Here is a 24,426-nt window from a genome sequence, read left to right as displayed (position 1 = left end):
CTCTTCAATCTTAATATGGGTTTTACCTTCAAAGATTATAAGAGTATTGGCTAAGGCTATATAATTCTAATGAAGAGCTATGTTTTACTTAAAGGCATAATGTGATGGAGACTACTTTTCATATACAGGCATCTTCATTTATAGGCAGTCACCAAGTTACATCTCACTGACAGACGACTCAGACTTATGAATGGAGGCTATTACAGATGAAGGGTAAATGTACCTGTTCCAACTTACGTACAAACTGAAGAACAAACCTACGGAACCTATTTGGTTGAACTGCCTATTCGTAAATCTATATAAATCTGAACAAGTTTAACTTTATTTTTCAGATTTGAGTTAGGAGGAGAGTTAAAATGAGAATTAAAGTTTGTCTACTTTAAAACAGACCTCCTTGGTCTGTCCTGCTGCCCTAGTGTGTTACACACAGAGAACCTAAAAGGCAAATAAGGTTTTTTTTTTCCAAAATAGCTTACTTATTATTTAGTAAGCTGAATGATATCTTTGTGTATGTATTAAATCATGACTGTGTACATTAATGCATTTATGGGGTATGATGTGCTGAATTGATAAACAATGTGGAATGCTTACATCAAACTGATTAACATAACCATCACCTCATTTGCTTATTTGTTGTGGTAAGACATTTATACTCTATTCTTAATAGTTTTGGAATGTACCATTGTATTGTATGCGATAGGTGAGGTCCCACCAAATGCTCTCCCTCCTGTCTACCTCTCCCCTCCCCTCTTCCTCCTCTTTATTTCTGGACTATAGTTATGTTTTATCATTGGTATGAATGTGTAGGTGATTGTATGTTGGTTTCATAGTAGTATTGAGTACATTGGATACTTTTTCTTGCATTCTTGTGATACTTTACTAAAAGAATGTTCCAGCTCCATCCAGGTAAACATAAAAGATGTAAGGTCTCCATCTTTTTATGGCTGCATAGTATTCCATGTTTCATATATACCACAATTTCTTAATTCATTCATGAGTCATTGGGCAATTGGGTTGCTTCCATGACTTGGCAATTATAAATTGGGCTGCAATAAACATTCTGGTGCAAATGTCTTTATTGTAAAATGAGTTTTTGGTCTTCTGGGTATAAACCTAGTAAAGGAATTATAGGATCGAATGGCAGGTCTATTTTTAGGTCTCTAAGTGTTCTCCAAACATCCTTCCAGAAGGAATGTATACCAGCAGTGTAGAAGTGTGCCCTTTCCTCCACATCCACGCCAACATTTCTGGTTTTGGGATTTTGTTATGTGGGCTAGTCTTACTGGGGTTAGGTGATATCTCAGAGTAGTTTTGATTTGCATTTCTCTGATGGTTAAGGATGATGAGCTTTTTTTCATGTGTTTGTAGATCTTGCATCGGTCTTCTTTGGAGAAGTTTCTCTTCAAGTCCCTTGCCCACCCTGAGATGGGGTCATGTGTTCTTTTCTTGTTAATACGTTTGAGTTCTCTGTGGATTCTGGTTATTAGACCTTTATCGGAGGTATAACCTGCAAATATTTTCTCCCATTCTGAGGGCTGTCTGCTTGCTTTACTCACTATGTTCTTGGCTGTGCAGAAGCTTTTTAGTGTGATCAGGTCCCAGTAGTGTATTTTTGATACTGCATAATTCCTTTACTAGGTTTATACCCAGAAGACCAAAAGTCACAATATAACAAAGACATCTGTACCAGAATGTTTATTGCAGCCCAATTCATAATTGCTAAGTCATGGAAGAAGCCCAAGTGCCCATCAACCCACGAATGGACTAGCAAATTGTGGTACGTGTATACCATGGAATACTATGCAGCCTTAAAGAAAGATGGAGACTTTACCTCTTTTATGTTTACATGGATGGAGCTGGAACATATTCTTCTTAGCAAAGTATCTCAGGAATGGAAGAAAAAGTACCCAATGTACTCAGCCCTACTATGAAGCTAAATTATAGCTTTCACATGAAGACTATAACCCAACTATAGCACAAGACTGGGGAAAGGGCCAAGGAAGGGGAAGGGAGCGGGGAGGTTTTGGTGGAGGGAGGGTAATGGGTGGGGCCACATCTATGGTGCATCTTAGAATGGGTACAGGCGATTGCACTAATGTACACAGCTATGATTTAACAATAAAAAAATGATTTTTGATCATCTGCATATATGCCTAGTAGACGATTTATAGGATCGAATGGTAGGTCTACTTTTGGTTTGAGTATTCTCCAAACTTCTTTTCTAAAGGGCTGTATTACTTTGTGTTCCCACCAGCAGTGTAGGAAGCATTCCCTTCTCTCTGCATCCACACCAACATCTGTAGTTTTGGGATTTTGTGATGAGTGCTGATCTTTTAAACCTAAGTCTGTAACAGAGCAGCCAATGTTATGTAGGACTCTCCTAGAACTGCCTTGGACAGGAGAGAATCCACCTGATATTTAAAGGATTTTCAGAACAGAGCTCAACTACCCTTCCCTGATCCTTCATTCCAGGGCCTAACACAGCCCTTGTTGCTGGGAGAGGTTTCCTTGTGATTAATTCCAGGCCCTTCTTCCTCAGTGTCAGCCTGTCCCAATTAGAAGTGCTTGTTAAACAAGCTAATGGATTATTAATCTGCATTTCTGCTTGTTAACCATATTGTTCTAAATGTCCTAATGGTGTTTCCAGATAATAGGTAACAAAATGTGAACTCGGATGGCTGCGTTTCTGTGGAACAGAAGTGAGTATTAAGATTGAAGACTCAGCCTGAGCTCTTTGAACTCCACCTTGACAGTACCACTTCAACTGGATCTCTCTCCCCTGGTCTGCAGCTGGGTTTAGAAGAACCTTTACTGACCAGGGAAGGCGTGGTGGGGCACTGACTGTTAAAGCTCTTAATATTGGAGGAGACTCTTGACCTCAGTGTTTGTGAGGTCATGGGTTGTCAGATGTTTTTGTAAACTTTAACAAAGTTCATACTATTGATAATGTAAACACCCAAACAATATAGGAATCCCTGGGATAAGAAATAAAAGTCCCGATTCTCTTATTCCCTCCTCTTTCTAATCCCTTTTCCTCTCTGAAGTAGGCACTGTTATATTCTGGGTACATACTGTCTACATACAGACAGATACAGGTACACGAGCTTGGGGAGGCTGTTGTCATATAAACGAGAAAAGCTTTGTAAGGTCAACTGTGGAGACCTGGCTGAGGCTGGAAGGGGTCCTGTGTGTTCGGAGCCCAGGAGTCCAGCTGCCCACATGGGATCAGCATCCTCAGCCTCATTGGCCTCTTGCTGTACCTGCTGATGAGGTGCATCCAGAACATGGGAAGTTACAGGTGGTGGGAATGATGCGCTCAGAGGCTTCCAAGGGTCTAGGAACAAGACACTGTAGTCTGACACAGGCTTCACTCAATTCTCCATTCTCACAGTCTGACCTGGTTTTATTCTTTCTCCCATTATCTCATGCTGCTTGTGCTTTGTGAATTGTGAGAACACAGTTCACTACTAAGAGTATCTTGTAAGTCCTGTGTTACTGTTATGACGTCTCTCCTGGTACACACCATCCCTCCTAGCTTAGAAATCACTATTATAAAGTTAATACTTAGAGTGCTGAAGTCCTCATGCCTTAGAAGACCTCCTTATTTTGAATCTTTGAAACACTGAACGTGACCACAACTCTTTCTACAGTTGAGTGTGCAATACAGGTGTGCCACATTATCTTGTTAGGTAAGCTAGGATTTAACATGGGTGGGTTACTGTACCACAGGATGTTGGTGTCCTTGTGAGGAACTTCGATTAGATCTGCACAAATATGCTGCCAGCAGTAACTTTAGTTTGATTTCCCACATTTTCTTTTCTTTTTATTTATTTATTTTTTTAAGAACAGTCTCACTTTATTGCCCTGGGTAGAGTGCCATGGCGTCACAGCTCACAGCAACCTCCAACTCCTGGGCTTAGGCGATTCTCTTGCCTCAGCCTCCCGAGTAGCTGGGACTATAGGCGCCTGCCACAGTAACGCCCAGCTGTTTTTTTGTTGCAGTTTAGCCGGGGCTGGGTTCGAGCCCGCCACCCTCCATATATGGGGCCAGTGCCCTACCCACTGAGCCATAGGCACTGCCTCCCACATTTTCTTTTTAAAGGAAGATAAATTCTAGCTGTTGTTTAAGGTGTGGAATCTAGAATTCACACATGTGTGAATGAGGGGCATGAGTTACTTTTCAGCATATTTGACTTGATTTTTAGTTTTGCAGAGTATGTATTTTTATTGAACATGAACTAATACACAATAATGGTTTTCTGCTCACTTAGTAGGTTTTAAGAATGCCAGTATCAGAACTTAGGAAATAGTTACTTCAGCTTTCCTGAAGTTTTAAAATTAAAATATAAAGCAATCATAAAATACCTTAGATTTCTTAGGTCATTTGGGCCTAAGTGCTCCTGTGAACCCATCACCTGCTCTCATGTTGCAATTCTTACTTGGGGAAGCTTGTGATGTCAAGACCTCTGGGTTGAATCTTCTATGTGGTTGGGATGGTGGAATGTGCTCTTCAAACTCCCTCCTGATATATCAGTGAGCAGAGGTTTTAGTAAATGCTGAAATAAAAATCATCAAGAAGTCATCCTTAAGGGTTGTGTTGGAGGCAGTGGTATTTCACTTGCTAGAGTGTTTGTCATCTTTTATCTCTTGCTATAGGGGAGATGCTTTTAGTTTCTTAACCCCCAACTCATCATCCCAGAACATTCTGTTTAAATTCCATCTGAGGAGGGCCCGTCTGTGTGTTAAGTCCTTAAACACCTACAGAAGCCTGTGAAATTCTGTGAAGCAGCTTATGCTGTGTGATTAGGCAGATGGCTTTGATTAATTGCCACATCAGCAGAAAATACGAGGTGCTCACTGGGATACAGGATCGGCCAGCCATACTCTTCGTGAAGACCTGTAGCTCAAAGTACTGCACAATGTATCAGTCTTTGAATTGTGGTTCTGAGAGAATCGATTACCTTTTCTGCTTCCTCAGCACTCTTGTTTACGTAATTCTTTCCAATTATTGTTCTCACTGTGCTCCCAGCCCTCTTAGAGTTGAGGGGAGGATCTGAACTAGGTGGATGTTCTCCTGGGATGCAGGCCTTCTGGGTTGCTGGTTTAATTTATCCCTGGACCTGGAAAGCAGGCTGAGGAAGCAGAAACTCGGGAATTAGTATATTATAATAGACTCTACCCCAGAGAAACTGGACAGATTATGAGAGAGATTATGACCTCCTTTGGAAAACCAAAGTTATATCCTCCACAGACCCAAAGCAGAGGTCTCTGATAAAATGCAATCCCAGCTCTGTTTAGGCTTAAAAAAAAAAAAAATCAGTGTTTTAGCAGAAGAGAAACTAGCACATATGCATTTTTGTTAGAGCCAAGCAGTTTTTCTTCCATAGTCTAATTTGTGTAACAATGTGGTGTTTTCCCCAATTTTACAAGTTATGAAATACACGTAGAGCCATATACTTAGAAAGCAAAGGAGCCTGTATTTAAACCTAGATTTGCCTGCACCAAAGCCTACTCATATCCAAGAAAGCTTGATAATAGAAATTTAGGATCACATTTGAGTCCTGATCCTTGGAATTTAGACTCCTCGTGAGGGTGTTGAGACCTGGGATGGCTCAGAGGATGCCCTGAGTCGATCTCCTTTCCTTGTTGGTTATAGAATTGGGGAAAAGCAGGGTGAAATACAGTCTGTTCCCAGGAAGAACCCGTGGTGGGTCACAGGTGATTGGAACTCTTTATTCTTGGAGTATCAGACTGGCATGCTAACCATGAATTATGTAGCTTTAGTATATTTTTCCAGAGCTGTTTTCACTGTGGGTGTAGGCGGGAAGTGAAGGGATTAAAAACTGTAAGATAGATGCAAAACTGAGCCTTGGGGTAAAAGAAAGAGGTCTCTTTGAGGGACAGAAGCTTGATTCAAGGCAGGTACCAGGACAACAGAGGAGGGCTCGTGAGAGCTGGCCTTGGAAAGTTACCATACAGCTGATGCTCATAGTTGCTAGTGACTGTGAACCTTGTGGGAGCAGAGGCCATGTACCTAACGTGCTTAGATGTTGGAGAGCACCTGAGGGAGAGGGCTGCAGGTGTGGGTTGTGGTTACGGCTTTGTGTGGTTGTATGCTGTGTGTGGCGTTCCCCCCATTTTCACATCTGTCAATGCTGGTAAGTTTCTGCTGCCTGTCCATCTCATAGGATCCGAGGATTTGGTGGTGTAGTTACTTAGCTCCTTAGGAAGCAGATCCTTAATATTTAGTGTCTATGGGCCAGTGACTATGCCAGGCATTATAGAAAGATGAGGGGTAGAGTAGGTTTCTAAAGAAAGTTTCTCCTGTGAGGGACACTAAATCCAAAAATATAGGACTGTGTGCATAGCACTTTGGCAAAGGCCTGCACAGGGACTCAGTAAAGGGTAGTTTACGGAATCATGTCAGGGGGAAGGCTTCCTGAAAGAGGTGACATTTAGACTTCTAGGATATGGCTACTAGGCAGAAAAGGAAAGGGTGTCCTGGGCGTTAGAAGCGCACGTACAGATGCGTGAGAAAGCAGTGCGCATTCAGGGAACTGGCAGTGGTTCAAAGTGTCTAGAGAGGAACAACTGGTAACCCTGAGGTGGGTGACGTTGCTGGGGCTGGGCTCAGGAAAGCCCGTGTTGTTGCCTTGCACATCCAGTTTTATTCAAAGAAATGGGGAGCCGTACGTGGATCTTAAGTTTGACCTCACTACTAGAACGTAAGGTCCATGAGCACAGGGACAGTGTGTGTTCTGGTAATAGCTGCATCCTCGGGCTTAGGACAGTGCCTGGCACAAGCAGTTGCCCAGTGATGACTGAGTTTATGAGTAAATGAACTACTTTAGCTTCATGTTTTAAGTAAACCCATGTGCCCTGTTTTGGGGACGGATTGGAGGCAGGGGGCACTAGGAGGGCACTTGTTCCTCAAGAGGCTGCCACAGTCATTCAGGTAGGGACTAGAGGAGAAACCTGCTTTGAGGTTCCAAGAAGACCTGCAGACTGAATGAAGGAAGAGAAATGAAGATGACTCCTAGGATTCTGAGCAGTTGTAAGAAGGAAATCTAGTGTGGGGAGAGGAGGCGAGTTCTGTGAGGGCATGCTGGGTTGAGAAACCTGTGGAACAGCTAGGGGTGTTGACCTGTGAGCTTTGGGACACGCCATTCTAGAGTTCAAGAAGGCTGGAAAGAGGGATTTAGGGATTCATTAGGGACCAGGAAACTGTCCTGAGGGACAGGAGTTCTATGAGAATGGAAGAGAGCCCAAAATCCTCTGAGAGGGCTGGGGTTGGGGGCTGGTACAGAACCACATGAGGTGATATGTCTGCCCTTCCCACATCACCCCCACCTCAGACGTACATGCAGAAGACACTTGTCCTGTCTCCTTCCAGCTGTTTTCTGTGCCTAAACAACCCTAAGTATGTAAGCTTTTTTTTTTTTTTTTTAGCCCAGTTGTGTTTGACTTTTATAACATCTCCTTCAATTCTAAGTCTGAGTCATACTGGAAAACATTTAAAGAGATCTTGAAGTACAAGTTGAGTCTTAGGACTGAGTTAATTCAGATTTAATAGCCCTTGATGAAAGTATATACAAAACTTACGTGTTCACCCCAAACAGCGAGGGCTAGCTTATTTGGGTGTGTTTATGCTTTTCTGCTGAAGACATGCAGGTACAGAATGGACACAGGTGATGCAAGGTTATGAGCATAGCCCTCACTCTGCTCTGATGCAAGTTTCTTCACTGGGGAACCAGTTTCCTGTCTGCTCCAGCAGGCAGCCAGGTCATCTGAGGGGAGACTCCTGGTCTGCTTGCTTCTAGTGTGGGAAGAAGGTGTCCCAGAGTATTTCCTGGCTGGGTAAGAATCTGCCATTCACTAGCTGTGTGACCTTGGGGAGGTAACGTCATCTCCCTGGGCTTCAGGTTCCCCATCTGTAAAATTAAGGGCTCAGATGAAGATCTCCAAGATTCTGTCTGGTACAAGTGTCTCATGATTCCTGGCCTGTCAACCTGCTAGGGATTAGATTAAGCAAAGGTAGAATGTGAAAATACATTAAATACTATGGACTATATAATTTGTCCTCAACAAATCATAGTTAAACTGTCGGCAGTCACTTTTTCTATGATCTAGGGAAGTGGTATAGTAATTTACGCAGGGGGAAGAACTGTTCCTTTAATTTACAAAACAAAGACAAGGTTTAAAAAAACTGTAAAATGTTTTGAAGCATATCAGTTTTTGGTAAATGGTTTCTTCCATCAATGTCACAGGCACCAGTGAAGACCAATGGTGTAGCAAGTTTGCAAATTTAATAAGAAGTACTTTTGAGCTTTAGAAACACATTAATGGAAAACCATTTTTTTTCTGATACAGTTTGGTATCTTTCAAATAACATTTTTCCCTTTTTAGCAAAAATCTTGTCTGGAACAACCACTGGTCAGTTTAGTTTCAACTTCTTTTGACTTTTGGTATAGCTGATTAGATAATCTTTTTAGAGATTTTGTTACAGGTTAATTTAAACTAATATATTTATGACAAAATATATTTTAAAGCTTTTTTCCATCAGCCTTTTTTTTTTTTGTGATTTTTTTGGCCGGGGCTGGGTTTGAACCTGCCACCTCCGGCATATGGGACCGGCGCCCTACTCCTTGAGCCACAGGCGCTGCCCTCCATCAGCCTTTTTAATTTAAATACTTCTGGGGATGATCCTGAGATGATTGCTGCTCTTAAACTTCTATGGACACCTGAAAGCAGGTCACTTTGCATCGGATTTTTTCGCATACAAAGATGGGTATAGTAGCCTCAACTTCCCTCTATTCTGAAAAAGACATGAAAATTCCAGGTAGAAAATTTCTCCTGAAGGGAGGTGTGTTTAATTGTTGCCTCTCCTGGAAGTTTCCTGTCTTAGGGTAAATAGGTAATCAATCAGAAGTATTGAGTGCCCCCAACTCTGAAGGACTTGAGGTGTGGCCATGAGTCCTGCTGCCAGAACTCATTTTTACCTGGAATTTGGACTCAACCACCTGTACATAGGAGGCGATATGGGGGAAGGGTGGCATTCTTCCTCTGAAGGCCTGGCAGGAAGGGTGTGTGTGTTTAGATGAATGGTGTGCATCTATTATTAGGAGATACGTTAGGTATGGTAAAGGGCTTTTAAAATTTATGACCCATGCACTTTCTTCTGCAAACTCTTGTTGGCTCTGACTCAATGTTTCACCCAGTTGGAACACCAGTGTTTCCTTCATCCCAAGCAATGTTTTATGTCCTTGACGATTAAATATCTCTTACCTTAAGGTTTGTTGGGGTTGTTTCCAGGTTAATTTGCTGCCGTTCTGCACAGACGTAGCTTGTGAAGAGCATCTTCCTGGAGCCAGTTATACTTTCCACCTAAGTCTTCTTTTTGGAAGAGAGTTGAAAAGCAAATGTCAGGAAGGGCTGATGTTGGGAAAGGTCCCTGCCAAAACCAGTGCACCATCCTCCATAGGCAGAGTACAAGCTCAGATGGGACAAAAACAGAGGCAGCCCCGCCTTGGTCCCCCAGGTTGGTAGGTAGCAGGGGTTTCTTTCAGGGAAACATACATCTGCGGCAGTCCGGGCAGCCACAGCTGTGGTAGGTCTCGGTGCTTGTGATGTGCACCCACCTAGTCTTTTACACCATGAGAAGAAAAGAGAAAAGATGCCATGTTAAGTCATCAGGTTACTTTCTACTTAAAAGGATCATCTGGGTTCCCTACAATCTGGTCAACATTCCTAAGGTGGGGGGAATGTTCTGACAGCAGCAGTTACCTAGATCCTCCAGTCCCTGTGACTGCCTCAAGGTCACATACCCAGAATACCTTTTCACAGCTCCTGTGTTCTTGTTGCAGTTTGCCTCTTAGCTCTCCCCCTGAAAGCCAAAGCCTTGGCATAAGAAGGTGATGATACTGTCTAAATAGAGGATTGAGGGTCTCTAGAAAATGTTCGTTGGAAACCTGTGTGTTCAGCCCTAAGTAAAACCCTTGTGGGAGCAATGGGAAGGTCCGGATGTACTTGCAGGTTGCGAGATAGAGGGAGGCAGGTGCGTGGGAGGCCGCAGGACATGTCTGGGCACACATTCTCAGTGATGCACACCTTGTTCCTACTTCCCGTTGTAGCCTTTCCATGGTGCCTGTCAGAAGATCTTCCTATCTGTGCTTTGCATAGCCCCTGAGATTTCTTCCTTCGCTAAGGCCTACCTGTAGACCTTGAGGGGTTTTCTATGTAGACCTTTTTCATTTTTCCTTATTCTAACCCATCATTTATCCAGATAAACTTTGATATGATTAGTCACCTAAATTCTTTAGGCCCATAAAGATCAACCAGTCTGATACCCTTTTCTGTGACTGTCAGCCAAGTACTGCTCGATAGCTGCCAAGGGAATCCACCTACTGACTACTGTCATCCGAGTTAGGAAGGATGCCTATAGCATTCTACGGGTCACTCTCCAAGTTTTTAGACAGATAATGCAACCTTCCCGAGACTTCTGCTGGCTAAATGTGTCCAATCCCCTCTATTACTCATTTAACAGACCCTTTACTATACTCTCTTCTGTATGAGCACTCACCAGTTTGCCAGTGACCTTCTTGATGTTTAATGCTCAGGGCTTGATCCAGTTACCTTGATGGATGGGGATAAGGAAGATTAAACTTAATAGAAACAAATACTTCATTTAGATTACAAATATTTGATAATCCAAGTTCCAGATTTCCCTTGGCTGGACATAAGTCTATGTGAAGAAGTGATGGGGTTTTAGTTGAGCTCATACTGAACTCGGTAATATATCAGGAGTTTGTGATTCATGCCCTTTCCATTCTTAGGGATTTTCTGTTCTGTCTTTTGGCACTTGTCTTCCCCATAATTACCATAATTCTTACAACTAGAATGATATTGTGATTTCATGTGGTCCAACTCAGCACATTTAGATTTGGAGATTAAGACAAACCTGAGTGTGCCTTGTTGCTGACAGACTGAGGTCACCCTTTAAGCTCTTGTTCATTGTAATGGTCTCTTGTGGGTGGGTACTTGGGACAGACATCTGGCCCCCACACTGCAAAGCAAAGCAGGCATGTGAAACTGAAACAGTTAATTCTGCAAATATTCCTTATTACTCTCTAAAGCAGTGATTCTCAACCTTCCTAATGCCACCTCATGCTGCGACCCTTTAATACACTTCCTCATATTGTGACCCCCAACCATAAAATTTTTGTTGCTACTACATAACTGTAATTTTGCTACTGTTATGAATTGTAATGTAAATATCTGATATGCAGGATGTATTTTCATTGTTACAAAAGGGTCATGACCCACAGGTTGAGAACTGCTGCTCTAAAGTCAGAAAACGTTTCCTATATCTTGGCTTTAAAATGAATTGCACTAAACGTACTCAGTTCTGATATGAGGACAATTGATGCTAATACATGGGGATGGGGGAATGGAGGACCAGAGAGAGGGAAGGAAGGAAGGGGGTAGAGGGACATGGTGTGTGACACACCTCTTGGGGGCGGGACACAATTATAAGAGGGACTTTACCTAACCAAAACAAACAAAAAAACAAAAAACAAGCCCAAAATGAATAACATAAACTTAAAAAGCTTCTGCACAGCTAAGGAAATCAACAGAGCAAATAGACAACCTACAGAATGGAAGAAAATATTCATAAGCTGTACATCCAATAAAGGGGTAATAACCAGAATCTACACTCAAGCAAATCTAGAAGAAGTTAAACACCCTAGCAAAAAGTGGGCAAAAGACATCAACAGAAGCTTTTCAAAAGAAGATAGACAAATGACTAATCAACACATGAGAAGTTCTACATCACGAATTAGGGAAATGCAAATTAAAATTGTAGTTAGATTATCACCTTGCCATTGTTAGAATAGCTCTTCTTAAAAATTTCAAAAACAATAGATTCTGACATGAATGCGGAGAGAAAGAAATGTTAATACACTGTTGGTGGGACTGCAAATTAATACAACTTCTATGGAAAACAGTATGGTGATTTCTCAACTGGAAGTAGACTACCTTTTCTTCTTTAAATTTCAGGTTATTGTGAGAGTACAAATATTTGGTCACACTGTTTTTGTTTCTAAGGTAAAATTCAAATTAAGTACTTCACCCAGGGGGTGTGCTGAAAACCCTCGCTGTGCACCTTCCGTGTGATCCTGCCACTCACCCTTCCTCTGCTCCTTCCCCTTTCCCCCTCTTCCCTGCCCCTCGCTAGAATACACTTGTTCTTTCATGTGGGCATTTCATTTATATATTGGTAGACCTGCCTTTTGATCTAGCAGTCTCATTACTGGGTACTGAAAGGGAAAGAATTCCTTTTGTCCAAAAGACACCTGCACACGAATATTTACTGCAGCACGAATCACAGTTGCAAAGATTTAGAATCAACTCAAGGCCCCTTAGTTCATGAGCAGATTAACAAAATGTGGTACATGTGCACCTATGGAATACTATGTAGTCAGAGGATGAATTAAGTTCTTTGCAACAATTTGGATGGACCTGGAGACAATTATCCTAAGTGAAGTATCTAAAAAATGGAAAAACACCCACCTGGGCTATATTAAATTGGAACTGATGAGCACACATGTGCACAAAGGGGAGTAAAACTTCATCAGAGTGATAGGCAGGCTTGCATCCCCGACTCAAACTTAACAAAATTGATAAATGTAACCAAACATTTGTACTCTTATAACTTTTGAAATAAAAGTTGAATAGTATAAACTCCCAAATTCCCAATTAGTCTCTTCAACCCCTTGTCAGGAACACAGATGAGATTCCCACTTTGGGAGGGGGATGTGATAGCTGTGGCTGCTCACCAATATTTGATGCTTCCTCCTGCTCACACAGTAGGATTTCACCTTATCACTCCATTGAACTTGGGCATGACCATGGATTTGGGATTGGTTTAGTCAAAGAAATGTAAGCGGAAGTGGCTTGTGACACAGCAGATGGTACATTTTGCCAAGCTCTTACCTTCTCTGGTGACCAGTGCTGTTCCAGGTGGGGGCTGCTCCATAACCTGACTCCCAGGGGGAGGCTGACAGAGCAGAACCCTCACCTAAACCTTGGGGGACATGGAGCCAAAGGAAGAAACAATGCTGCTGAAATTTTAGATGGTTTGTAGCCATGGCAGAACCTAGCCTATTCTGACGGATGTATTAGATGGGCAGGTTCTGGGTTAGCTTCCATAAAGGCAGGTGGAGAATTACTTGGTTGAATCAGCACAAACTAAGTCTCATTGGTTCTGGAAGCAACACTAGAACTTCCATGGAGAAATTAGTCTCTTTGAAGAAATTCTCTTTGAAGAAATTAGAAGACATAATGTTGATGACTTTATCTCCTTTTTTAAATTAGGCTTTTAACAGGTCATCATCGCCTTGGTCTTTTACCCCCTTTGGTGAAATGAGAGTTGCCAGAGCCTTCAACTCCAGACGCAGGCTGACCTTGTGTCTTGCCTGTGTTAACAGGTCAGGATATTTGACTTTTTGCCTAGCATAGCAATTTACCACTGGTGTATTGAATATTTTAACTTTGCCCACCCACAAGGAGGTCTGGCTCTTGTTGTGGGCTAACAGTGTGATTTAGGGTAGGGGCTGCCAACCTCAGACTGTGATTTAGGATGGCAGCTGGTCACATCATAATTGTCACACCACATGGTTGTCGCCATACAAGAAAGATAGACTGTGTAACTTAGGGGGTACTTTTAGGTCGTTCCTAGAGGGGCTGCAGGCAGACCATATGGCAGCGACCACACCTGTGTAATGGAGCCCCAGTAAAAAACCCTGAGGCTTGGTTGAGCTCCCCTAGTTGGCAATATCCTACGTGTATTGTCTCACATGGAGGCCAGGAAAGTAACACATGTGGTACTTTCCTTGGACTCTGCACTTTGTGTCTGTCTTTGGCTGATCTTAATCTGTATCCTTTATCTGTAATAGATACCGGTGCCATGAATGTAACAGCTTTCAAGGGTCTTTCTAGTGAATTGTCAAACCTGAGGACCTCTGAACTTGCCGTTGGTGTCAGAAGTGAGGGCGGAATTGTGGACTGGATTCTACAGGACACTTATCCCAGTTTCCCCTTACCTCCTACTCCAAGGCTCTTCTGAAATTCGTTAGATCCTTATCTTCTCTGCTAACTGGAAGGAATTATTATTATTTTTCATTCCTTTGGAGGCTGTTTGCTGCTTTTATCATAAATACCAGAAAGGACTGAGGATATTTTTCCATAGGCTCAGAGGATTGTCTTCCTAGAGTGGATATGAGAAGGAACTCACAGCTCTTGTTCTTCCACCTGCAGAACCATTAGGCTGTGGGGAAACCTTGTGTCTCCATACTGTCCCCAATAGCTCCAATAACTGGAGACTTCTCTTGTGTCAAGCAGATTAATTTCTGAGCACTGAGGCCTTACTTTAGTTTTCCTCCCTGTTCACCCACTTAGCCTCATGTTTAGGAAGAGTTTCTATCTTTTAGTTTTTAAAAAGATGTTAATGTTTGTTGTTTTCCCTGGGAATTTTGCAAATAGCAGGTAAACGCTCATTTTCCGAGACTGGGAACTAATAGAGATACCCGAGAACAAGCAGCATAAAAGTCATTTTAGATGTTATATCTAGAACTAAATGGGAAATTTTGGGGTCTGTTTCAGTTGTGAGTTTTACAAAATGACCTAAGTGTTTCACATAGCAGTTAGAAGTATAAAATTATACATCCAGTAATCTGTGTTGGATTCCTTTAAGTTCAGCTGATTAGCGGTTAAAGTTTTTTTTTTTTTCCTAGTATGGTTGTAACTTTAACAAAAATGGAGCTTTTCAAATTATGCTTTTCTGAGACGCTGAAGAATTCACTACCATCAGCTATGAGGTTTCATAAATTAATACTTAGTAAGTTTGTGGAATGCATTGGTGTCGTTCATAAAGGTAGTTTAAGGATCTGTGAAGAGCAAGCTGCTGGTTGGGGAGAGCTGAGGTGATGCGTAGCAGTGACTGACTCACCGGCTTTGCTTTGGAGCTATGAGGCTGCACCTCTCAGGACATGGGTTGGAGGGACACGCGGATGGATGAGAACAGTGTGGATCTTTGCTCAAGTACAGGGTCTTGTTGCTACAAGTGTCTGGAGTGACCTGCCAGGCAGTGAGGGTGCGGGAAAGGCTGGCCTTCTCCACAGGAAAGGGGTTCCTGGCACCACTGATCTCAGGGAACCTGTTTCACTCACCTGTGTCCTGTCTGTGGACAGCGTGTGACTTGGTTATCTCTTAAAACATGCCAACGGAGAAAGCCAGTTCCAAGTATCAGTAACTCAAATATCAAGACTCTTACTTATAATTTTAGTTGCTGGAATAAAAGTAAAGTTGGAAAATACAGTTTGTTCGTGTGCTAGGTTTGGGGAGCATAGGGTGAGAGTATGATCCCTGAGGGCTCAGACCAAAGGATATTTTTCTGACTTCAGGTGAGTGTCGCTTTCTGGTGTGACTGAGTCACCTTCCGGCACCATTGCAAAGTTGAGACTGGGCCCTGACTACAAGCCTGCAGAGCTCTCTGGACGGCTCACACCTTGGGACCAGGGCTCTCTCCTGAAGAAATATGAGGTGAAAGGAACAGAGGGATTTTGACAACAGGTTTCTCAAAGTCGGCTGGGCCTAAATATTTCTGAGGTCTAGCTTGTCCAAATTACTCTGGCCTCCTCAAATTAGCTGAACACTTCTACGTTATAAGTTACTTGAGAAATTATTGGCAGGAATCTACCAGCATATGTTAACTTAGACTGATTACTGGCTGAGAACAAGGTCCTAGGAAAATAAGAGCAGTGTCTTTGGGTAAGGGACCTGTGGATTCAGACCAGGGCTGGCCACTGCTGTGGGGGTGGTGGCACCAGGCCCTGCCACCCACGACACCCTGGACCTTACTCTGCAGAATCACTTTCCCAGGCTCAGGGAAAAGGATAGGTTCCTTGATGGAAAACAACTCCAGTGCATGGGGTCTTTTCTCTGAATCACCAGGAAATGGAGTATGATAGGTTTTTCATCCATGGGTAACTGATGGATTAGGCATCAAAGTGCTGCTTAACTTTATTTTAGGGGAGTATATAAAATAGACATTAAGCGTAATTGTACTTTCTTGTCTCAGAGTTCACTTAAAAGGTATTTCAGTGTGGTTTAACGTGAGATTCCTTTGGGGTCTACTGAGGTGGGCTGAGCCTTTTTATTCTCCTAAGGGGAACCAGAACAAGTTAATACTTTTACTGTTTGGTTATCTTTTTATTTGATAAATGGTCCACTGGGCATTTGAGATAACCCTTTTTTATTCTTGTCTTTTAATTTTGTTTCCTGAACTTACCCTTCTGTAGTCTGTTCCAGCTTGAGACAGAATCTCCCTGGCTGTCCCCAACATACAGGCGTGGTACGTTCCCTTTTTCACATAACTTCTTCCCATAAATGATTCCTTTCCTGTGTGGGAAAGATGGCAGAAAGGAATGCTGAATGCTGAAATCTCTTTGTTGTGGGGATTGAATGACAGTCCTTCAGCTTTGATATGAGAAACATTCCTTTTAATGCTTATGTGTTGCTAAATTACACCGAGAAATACACATTTATATTTCTAACACATCTACAGAGGAAGTTTATTAATAGACTAATCAACAGAGCTGCAACAGACATTGGAGAAAATTTATCTGACTTCATTTCCAGCTGAGAAAATTGAGCCCAGCTAGAGACTGGCAGTTACAAGACCTTGTCTACAAGCCTTTTGCCGTTTGTGTAAACTCTTAATTGACGTCATTCCATTATACCTGTACAAGTGCTGCTGTGAAGTCATCTGTGGACCTTGCACAGTACAGGTGTATAGCAGGTCCTGAAATAATGTTCATTGAAAATGTAAGTGGAGCGTAGATTCCCTGTTTTGGTAGATAGGACTGAATATCCTCCAGAGGAAGTTGGGGTGCATTGATGGTATACATATCTATAGAACCTCTTAATTGTTGAATGAATTGTCCTTGTGGCCAGTATTTTGTTTGCAATTGTTTAAAACTTGTTTTCTCTTCAATTAGCACATTTCAAGGTATTGGAGCCCCTACTATAAACACCTTATTAGAGTCTATGAGGAATGCGAAGGGAAGAATTGGTCTCTTTCCCAGAACCCCCCTCAATGTTTAATCCAGATGGGCAATAAACTGTTGACACCAATAGCTATGCTACATGAGTGTCTGTGACAGGGCCTCTTAGTGTTTTGGCATTTGAAGAACCAAATTTCTTAGGGGCTGCTTCATGGGGTTAATGGTAGTTTACTGAATGCTTCCGTGATAGGCACTGTGCGAGGGGCCTGACACCTGCGTCGCCTTTCATCTTTGCTATACTCCTCCAAGGTAGGAGGTTTTCTCCTTGGTTACATTGGAGAGAAGTGAAATGAGGATATTGCTTGCCCAAAGAGATACTAAGTGTTAGGGCTGGGATTTGAACCCAGACATCGTTGGCTCTTAAGGCCTATGCTGCTTCTATTCTGGTTGCACCAGAATTGCACACATGCCTGCGGTTTTGGAGGTCACATTTGAACTGAGCAGTGGCATATGATTTAGATTTGAATAGGTTGAGAAGAATGGGCCAGGGCCTTCCGAGGAGAGGCAAAGTCAGTGCACACACTTTGTCAGCTAATGTGTAATCTTATCACCACTGTGTGATATGGTCACAGCTTCCTTTGATTCTGAGGAATTTTCATGGATGCAAAAAACCCAAACAACCAGTTGACGTAGGTTTTTCAGAATCAGAAAGCAAATAGATAGTTATGGTTAGGCTTTCTTAGACCCCAATACGGCCACTCTAGTTAAGAAGATTTCTTTAATTAAATAGCAATTCTGCAAAAAGGCTTCTTCATGGGCAGGCTGGGTGATGGTGATGACCCTGGGAACATCACCTGAGTTATGCTTCATCTTCTGTGAAGCCCTTGAGTTAGCTGGCTGTGTAAGGTCACAGAGCCCCAAGTCATGTGTGAGACTATGGAAGAGTGCTGTGGTGTAGGCTCAGAGGAACTGAATTCACACTGTTTGACCACGGGCAAGTTATTAATACTTTACCCCTCGATTCCTCACCTGTCACACATGATAATGATGAACATCTTCTGTCTCATGGGGTTTTTATTATGGAAGAAAAGAGATGGCCTGAGAAGTACTTTAAATTTCCACATACTCTAAGAGCCTGTTCGCACTGCGCAGCACTTCCAAGCCCATGGACCAGGTCTCCAAGTTACCTCATAGTAGTTCTAACAGGATCTTTAAAAATCTGCTTTTGCAATAGACTGATAGCGTGCAGGAAATCTGAATTATCTTTAACCATCCACACCATGTTTAAGGACTAAATAGAAAGTTATCTTTTCATTTGTATGAACTCATGAGGTGCAAGTATCATTCTGTCACTTGCATAGATTGTGTAGTGGTGGAGTTAGGGCTGTGGGTATCCATCACCAAATAATGGGTATCGAATTGTTAAGTAATTTCATCATCCCCCCTCACCCTTTCAAGATTCTGTTGTCAATAATTCCACACTCTGTTCAGGTGTAGACACCAAATAAATAGAAAATCAGTAACTCAAATACATTTATTCTATATAAGCAATTTATCCAAATGGAATTTTTAACCTTGTTAGCCCAGAGGGGTGGCTCTGGGGAATCCTTAGAATTCTTGTCCCTTTATCTAGAAGAGTTCAGTCTTTCCAGAGACAGATGTGTGTCTACATACAAGGGGGAGTGAAGGGAGCTGTAAAAGTGGATTTTTTGACTCCAGCAAAGACAGATGATCACCTCTTGGCATTGTTCGGTTATTCATTCTCCTTTCGTCATTACATATCTGTTCACTACCCCTACATCTTGTAGACTGTTTTTTGGACTCACCTGTCAAGTAGTGTCTTGAAAACCTGAAAGCAGGTCTCCTTGAAGGGAGGAGAGAAATGAAATTGGAAGGCAGTGTGGCTGACTTTTTCTCCAAGGAGTTATAGGGTATGGGAAGTGGGAGATGGTTTTAGGAGCACAGGGCAGAGTACAAACATGCAGGAGCAGAATCATACCAGCAGTTAGATCATGAGTAATAAAGACTCTTGTTGCCCTGTGTATTTTGAGGGTTGTGTGGATTTAAAGAGGAAGTAGAAGTCTTAGAGGAATGTGTATGTTGTAACTGGGCAGAGCAATTCAAATCAGCCTCTATAACAATTTATAGGAACTTAGTTCTAAAGCTCAGGGTCTGTTTTTAAGTGACTTAGCTCATGCAAAGGGAGATCTGAGTAAGCTGTTGTAGGTATTGATTAACAGACTCTAGGAGTCAAGGGAGATATTAGAGTGGGTAAGAAATAGTCTTTTCTTTCAAGGAGTTTGCAGTGAACTTGGATGACAAAAATTCAGGAAGAGCACATAGGGGCTGTCTCCTGAGCAGAGTACAGAGCACTGTTCCTCTTAGCGGGTGGATAGATCATCATCTCCACCTTAACTTCTGGGGCTCCGGAAGTAGCTGCTGGAACTGTGGAGGAGCAGCCTGGGCAAAAGGTGCTTGTGTTGCAGGAAGGCCCTGGACCACCAACCCAAAGGCTATTTTTATTTACTTCTGAATTGCTATTTTTACTTGTATATGTCCCTCTGTTTTCATCTTTAAGCAATAAAAACTTACTAGATAATGTATTCACAGTTCAAAATTTATAAGATTAAGGCTGGACATGGTGGTTCTGGCCTGTAATCCCAGCACTTTGGGAGGCTGAGGCAAGAAGATGGCTTGAGGCCAGTCTAAGTGACAGAGTAAGACCTGTCATTGAAAAGACATCTTTTCAATTTAAAAAAATTTGAAAGGTTAAAAGGAATGTGGTGATATATCAGATACAGGCGGAGATTCCCGTAATAGGCTTAATAAAAATGAAACCTCAGAAACTGAGATGACTTCTAAGATCCTGTCTATTCGTAAGCTCAAGGACAGCAAACAACAATCCCTCCTTTGTAATCCTCCACTGTGTGACCACAGGAGGCCAGGAGGCCCCCTGGAGCTGGGCAAATAAATCTGAGGAACTTCAACCTGCTGTAATCACACCTGGGCTGGAAACCTGGAGTAGTTACTTAGATAAAGAAAGCTCAGATGCCGCAAACATGAGCAGGACCCAGGAGGCAAAGGCAGGTGCAACACAACTGTAGAAACCACCATGTAACAGAACAGTGCTTTTCAACCAGTATGCGAGAGGATCTTAGGTGTGCTGTGAAAAATTTTAAAGATGATTAATAGCATCTCAACCTAACATTCTAATATCATGATTTGTACCCTCATATTAACTTGAAGTAAATTATAATAAAGATTAATTTTCAAATGATCAAAGCACAGTAAGTATATTCCATTTTTTGTTTTTGATCAACATCATTTAAGTGTGTTGCAGAAGTTTATAGGTTCAAGTGTGCCGTAAGATTTAAAAAAAAAAAGTTGAAAAACACTAATAGCTGAATCACTCAGAACTGAGATCCAAAAGAAGCCCACTGGGCCAGGCGCAGTGGCCTCACACCTATAATCCCAACACTTAGGGAGGCCGAGGTGGAGTAGACCAGTTTGAGATTAGCCTGAGCAACACACCCAGACTTAGTCTGTACAATAGTGGTTCTCAACCTTCCTAATGCTGCGGCCCTTTAATACAGTTCCTGTGGGTTGTGACCCACAGGTTGAGAACCGCTGCTCTACAAAGTTTTTAAAAGTTAGCCAGGTGTGGTACCGAGCACCTATAGTAGCAACTACTCAGGAGGCTGAGGCAGGAAGATTGCTCAGGCCCAGGAGTTTGAGGTTGCTGTGACTTATAATGATGCCACTGCAATCTGGAGGTGGGGGAGGAAGCAGCAGCCTCATGATGAACACGGAAATCACTCCATCCCTCCTCACAACTGCCCTGGTGTGTTGTGTGTCAGCTTTTTCATAATTTGAGGGGGTGGGGTTTAGAGCCATAAGACTATGCTAAAGAGTAGTAGCTTGCAAACCCAGGTCTTTGTCAGAGTCACCTGGGGAATTTGATCAAAACAAAGTCTAAGGGTCTCTGCGTTCTTTGTTAGCTCTGCAGGTCATTTTGTACTAAGTTTGAGAATCACACAGCCATAAAAAATCTTTTTTTTTTTTTTTTTTTTTTTCAAAGCTAGAAATATACATTTATTAAGTGCCAAGTCCAAATTCTAAAACCCAACTTAATACACTAATACAAACTTTGGGTTGACAGAAAAATGTGTAGACATTAAATTTAATTAAATTTACAGTATATTGTCTTGATACAATCTGTCCTTACAGTCTATACACAGGCTCAAGTTCTGAGGTTTCTAACTTTATTTGCAATTTTCCTTAAATTCTGGCCCTGAAGTTAACTAAAGATTTATCCAGGCTCGTAGAGGTAGGTAATCTGCTGTTTTTGACAGAGTGCTCTGTAGTTTCTTCCACTTTAGAACTCTCCACTGGGTTAATAATTCTGTTTTGTGTTTTCCATGTGATTTTTTTTTTTCTTGTTTTTTTTAACGTGCTCTATATTTTCTTGGACACCACTAGGTGGTTTCTGGATGTTTTCACACTTTTCCTCCATAGCACAGAATCTCTCTGTCCAAAGATTCATTAATTGACCAAGTTCCTATGAATGAGTTTGCTTTATTGTCTTTAGATCTTCAGTTAAGATTCCACATTGTTTCTGTGATTCAACCAAGGAAGAAATTGTATTTTCTAGTAGTTCATGTAGATTATTACAAAGTATACTGAGGAAGTCATCCAATTCTTTTTTCTGGTCTTCTAGCTTATCATCCACAGTCAATGAAGTCTTAAAAACATGCTTTAGTTGACTATTGATTTTCAATATAGACACCACAGGGGAGGATAAAATCATTTCCAGTGAACTTAAGTCAGTCTTAAGTACATGAATCAATTCTTTTTGCACAGTTTTACTTTCTGCTGCTACTGATTGTTCTTTTAATATCATCTTCAGAATCTGAGAAACATGAGTAGACACATTTTCTGGAATGGATCTGAGAGATCCAAGTGCTGCTGTAGTAATGCTGGCTAATCCACAGACACCAGAAGACAGTAGATTACCAAACAAGGTCTTGTGAACTTCTAGCATGGCCTTTTGTTTTGAACTGCCATCCTTAATTAATTCTTCCATATTACTAACCTAAGATTTTGCCAGAAACATGCTGAGCTTCTGCATTGTATTGATCAACTGCCTTCTTCGATCCAGTTTGGAATGGAGACCAGATACATCTTTCGTAGTTTCTTCGACTGTGCTAAGCAGCTTCCTAGCAGCATCATGAAGTATCTTTGCAGTACTTTCCAAAACTGATGTGATGCATTCTTCTTTAACAAGTTGTAATTTAGTTTCTTGCAAATGGTTTTGAGTGCTTTCAACTTCCTGTCTTATTTTGCAGATCATATTTACACTGGTCAAGTTCATTTTTATTAGTCACAAACAACTCTGTAACCCTACTTAGTTCCTTCTCAACAGCACCAATTTTTTCAATCGTTCCACAATCTATTCTTCTTGAACAGTTAATTTTCCATTCATGGCTCTAAAATTTTCTTCAGAAATGTACACTCCATTTTTCTCATGGGCTGCAGCAAGATCTCTCTTCAGGAACTCTATTTCTTCCGGATATTCCTTAAGAGCTTTTTGGTGAGTTCCTGATTAACTTCAAGTTTATTATTTTCTTTGCTCGGTGAGCATATTCCAAGGTACTCAGAGTTTCCTCAAGATTGAGATGCAAGAGAACTTGATGCAATTACAGATGTTCTTGTGCACTCCCAGAGAGAATCCTGGAGGATTCTAGTTAGTTTAGATTCTTGGTAAGGAACATGGGGTGTTCTTTCTACAAGTGTAATAACCCTTTCCCAAAATCAACAGAGATTGATTGATATTTCCAGCTTCTCGAGCTTTATCAACAGCTTTAGAAGGGCCAATGTTTTCACTTCCTGCAAGACAACCAAGTTCAACTTTCCAATTTTAACAAGCTCTTCATCAATTGTAGTTTCTTGCCTATGTATTGTAACAGAAAACTGAAATCGACTAGAATATGCATTTATCAAAGTGGCTGCAGTTGTCCTTTTTGCTGCCCCCTTGTCCAAAATTTGATAGACTTCATCTTTGTTGTGTACTGTAATTTCTTCTAAACTTTTTTTTTTTTCTTTTTTTTTTATTGTTGGGGATTCATTGATTTTTTTTTTTTTCTTGACTGGGGCTGGGTTTGAACCTGCCACCTCCGGTGTATGGGGCTGGTGCCCTACTCCTTTGAGCCACAGGCGCTGCCCCCATAAAAATAAGTTCTTTAAACAAAAGGGAGCAATCTTGAAGATGCAAGAGAAAATTACAGGACAGTGTGTTTAGTATGGTGCCACATGTATAAGATAGGACAATAAAAATAAAGGGAGGTTTTTTTTATGATGGAAGATACATATCAGCGCTGCATATGTAGGTACATAAAGTATCTCTAAAGGGATCCACAAGAAACTGGTAACACTGGTTGCTTCCAGAGAAAGAAACTGCCTGATTGGGGACAAAGGCAGAAGGGAAGTACCGGGTGGCCATACAGCTTGCCTGCAATTTAAAATTTCTAAAAGGCAAATTATAAAAAGGAGTTTGCTCTCCCCTCAGTTTCACAGTGGGTTACTATATAGAATTCTGGCATGTTTTGTTTTAAGTGGATCCTTAAGGATATCTGAGGATAACTGTCTTGTTCTTTTACTATCTTAAAACTATTTTAAAGTAGTATTAAGACTCACATATGGAGACTCATTTAAGGCAATAAGCTTTCTCATGAACTTCCTGATCTTGGGCTATAATTCCTTCTTTGTGTTTTTTTTTTTTTTTTTTAACCTTTTCCAATTTGGGGAGAGCACTGAATAGAGAAAATATAAAGAGGAAGATAGGGCCTCCATATGGCTTGATGTATTCCCCCCCACCCCACCCCATCCCGGAAATGATGGTCCATGTCGAAGTGCTTTACGTGGGTGGATAAGGGATGAGTTGAGACTCCTCATTGATACTTCTGCTTTTACAAGAGGATGGCTTCAGATCTTGGATTAATTCTGCTCTCAGCATAGGCTTCTCTTGGAGAAATGTCCTTTAGGTTAATCACACAAAAAATCCCCCAAAACTAAGAACTTGAGTCTCTTTAGTAGAAAATATTCCCCCCTCCCTCCGACTTAAAGCCTTTAAATACATCTGTGTATGTAACCAGGATGCCATGAGAAAAAGGTGAAGGGAAGCAGTGTGAAATGATTTAAGGGATTAAAGGCGTCTCCCTGTAAAATCTACCTGCCTTTCAGGTGTCAGCTGAGGTACTAAAGTTCTTGTTTCATGCTTCCACTTATCTGCTTTTTAAACATTGGCACTGCGACCAATGCCCATTTCCTCTTGCCATTTGCTCAGTGGCAACCCCTGTAATCTTTT

General features: G+C 41.6%; 1 protein-coding gene and 1 pseudogene across 2 annotated transcripts in view; one reads left to right on the top strand and one right to left on the bottom strand.

Annotated features, from left to right (window-relative positions):
• MYO5B (myosin VB) overlaps positions 1-24,426 on the top strand; it is a 341,703-nt gene that overhangs the window by 45,033 nt on the left and 272,244 nt on the right. The window lies entirely within an intron of this gene.
• LOC128572110 (kinesin-like protein KIF11) overlaps positions 21,457-24,426 on the bottom strand; it is a 35,647-nt pseudogene continuing 32,677 nt past the window's right edge.

The sequence above is a fragment of the Nycticebus coucang genome, chromosome 19 (assembly GCF_027406575.1).
Source record: "Nycticebus coucang isolate mNycCou1 chromosome 19, mNycCou1.pri, whole genome shotgun sequence".
In the NCBI taxonomy this organism is placed as follows: Eukaryota; Metazoa; Chordata; class Mammalia; order Primates; family Lorisidae; genus Nycticebus; species Nycticebus coucang.
This window is presented reverse-complemented; position numbering and strand designations above follow the sequence as displayed.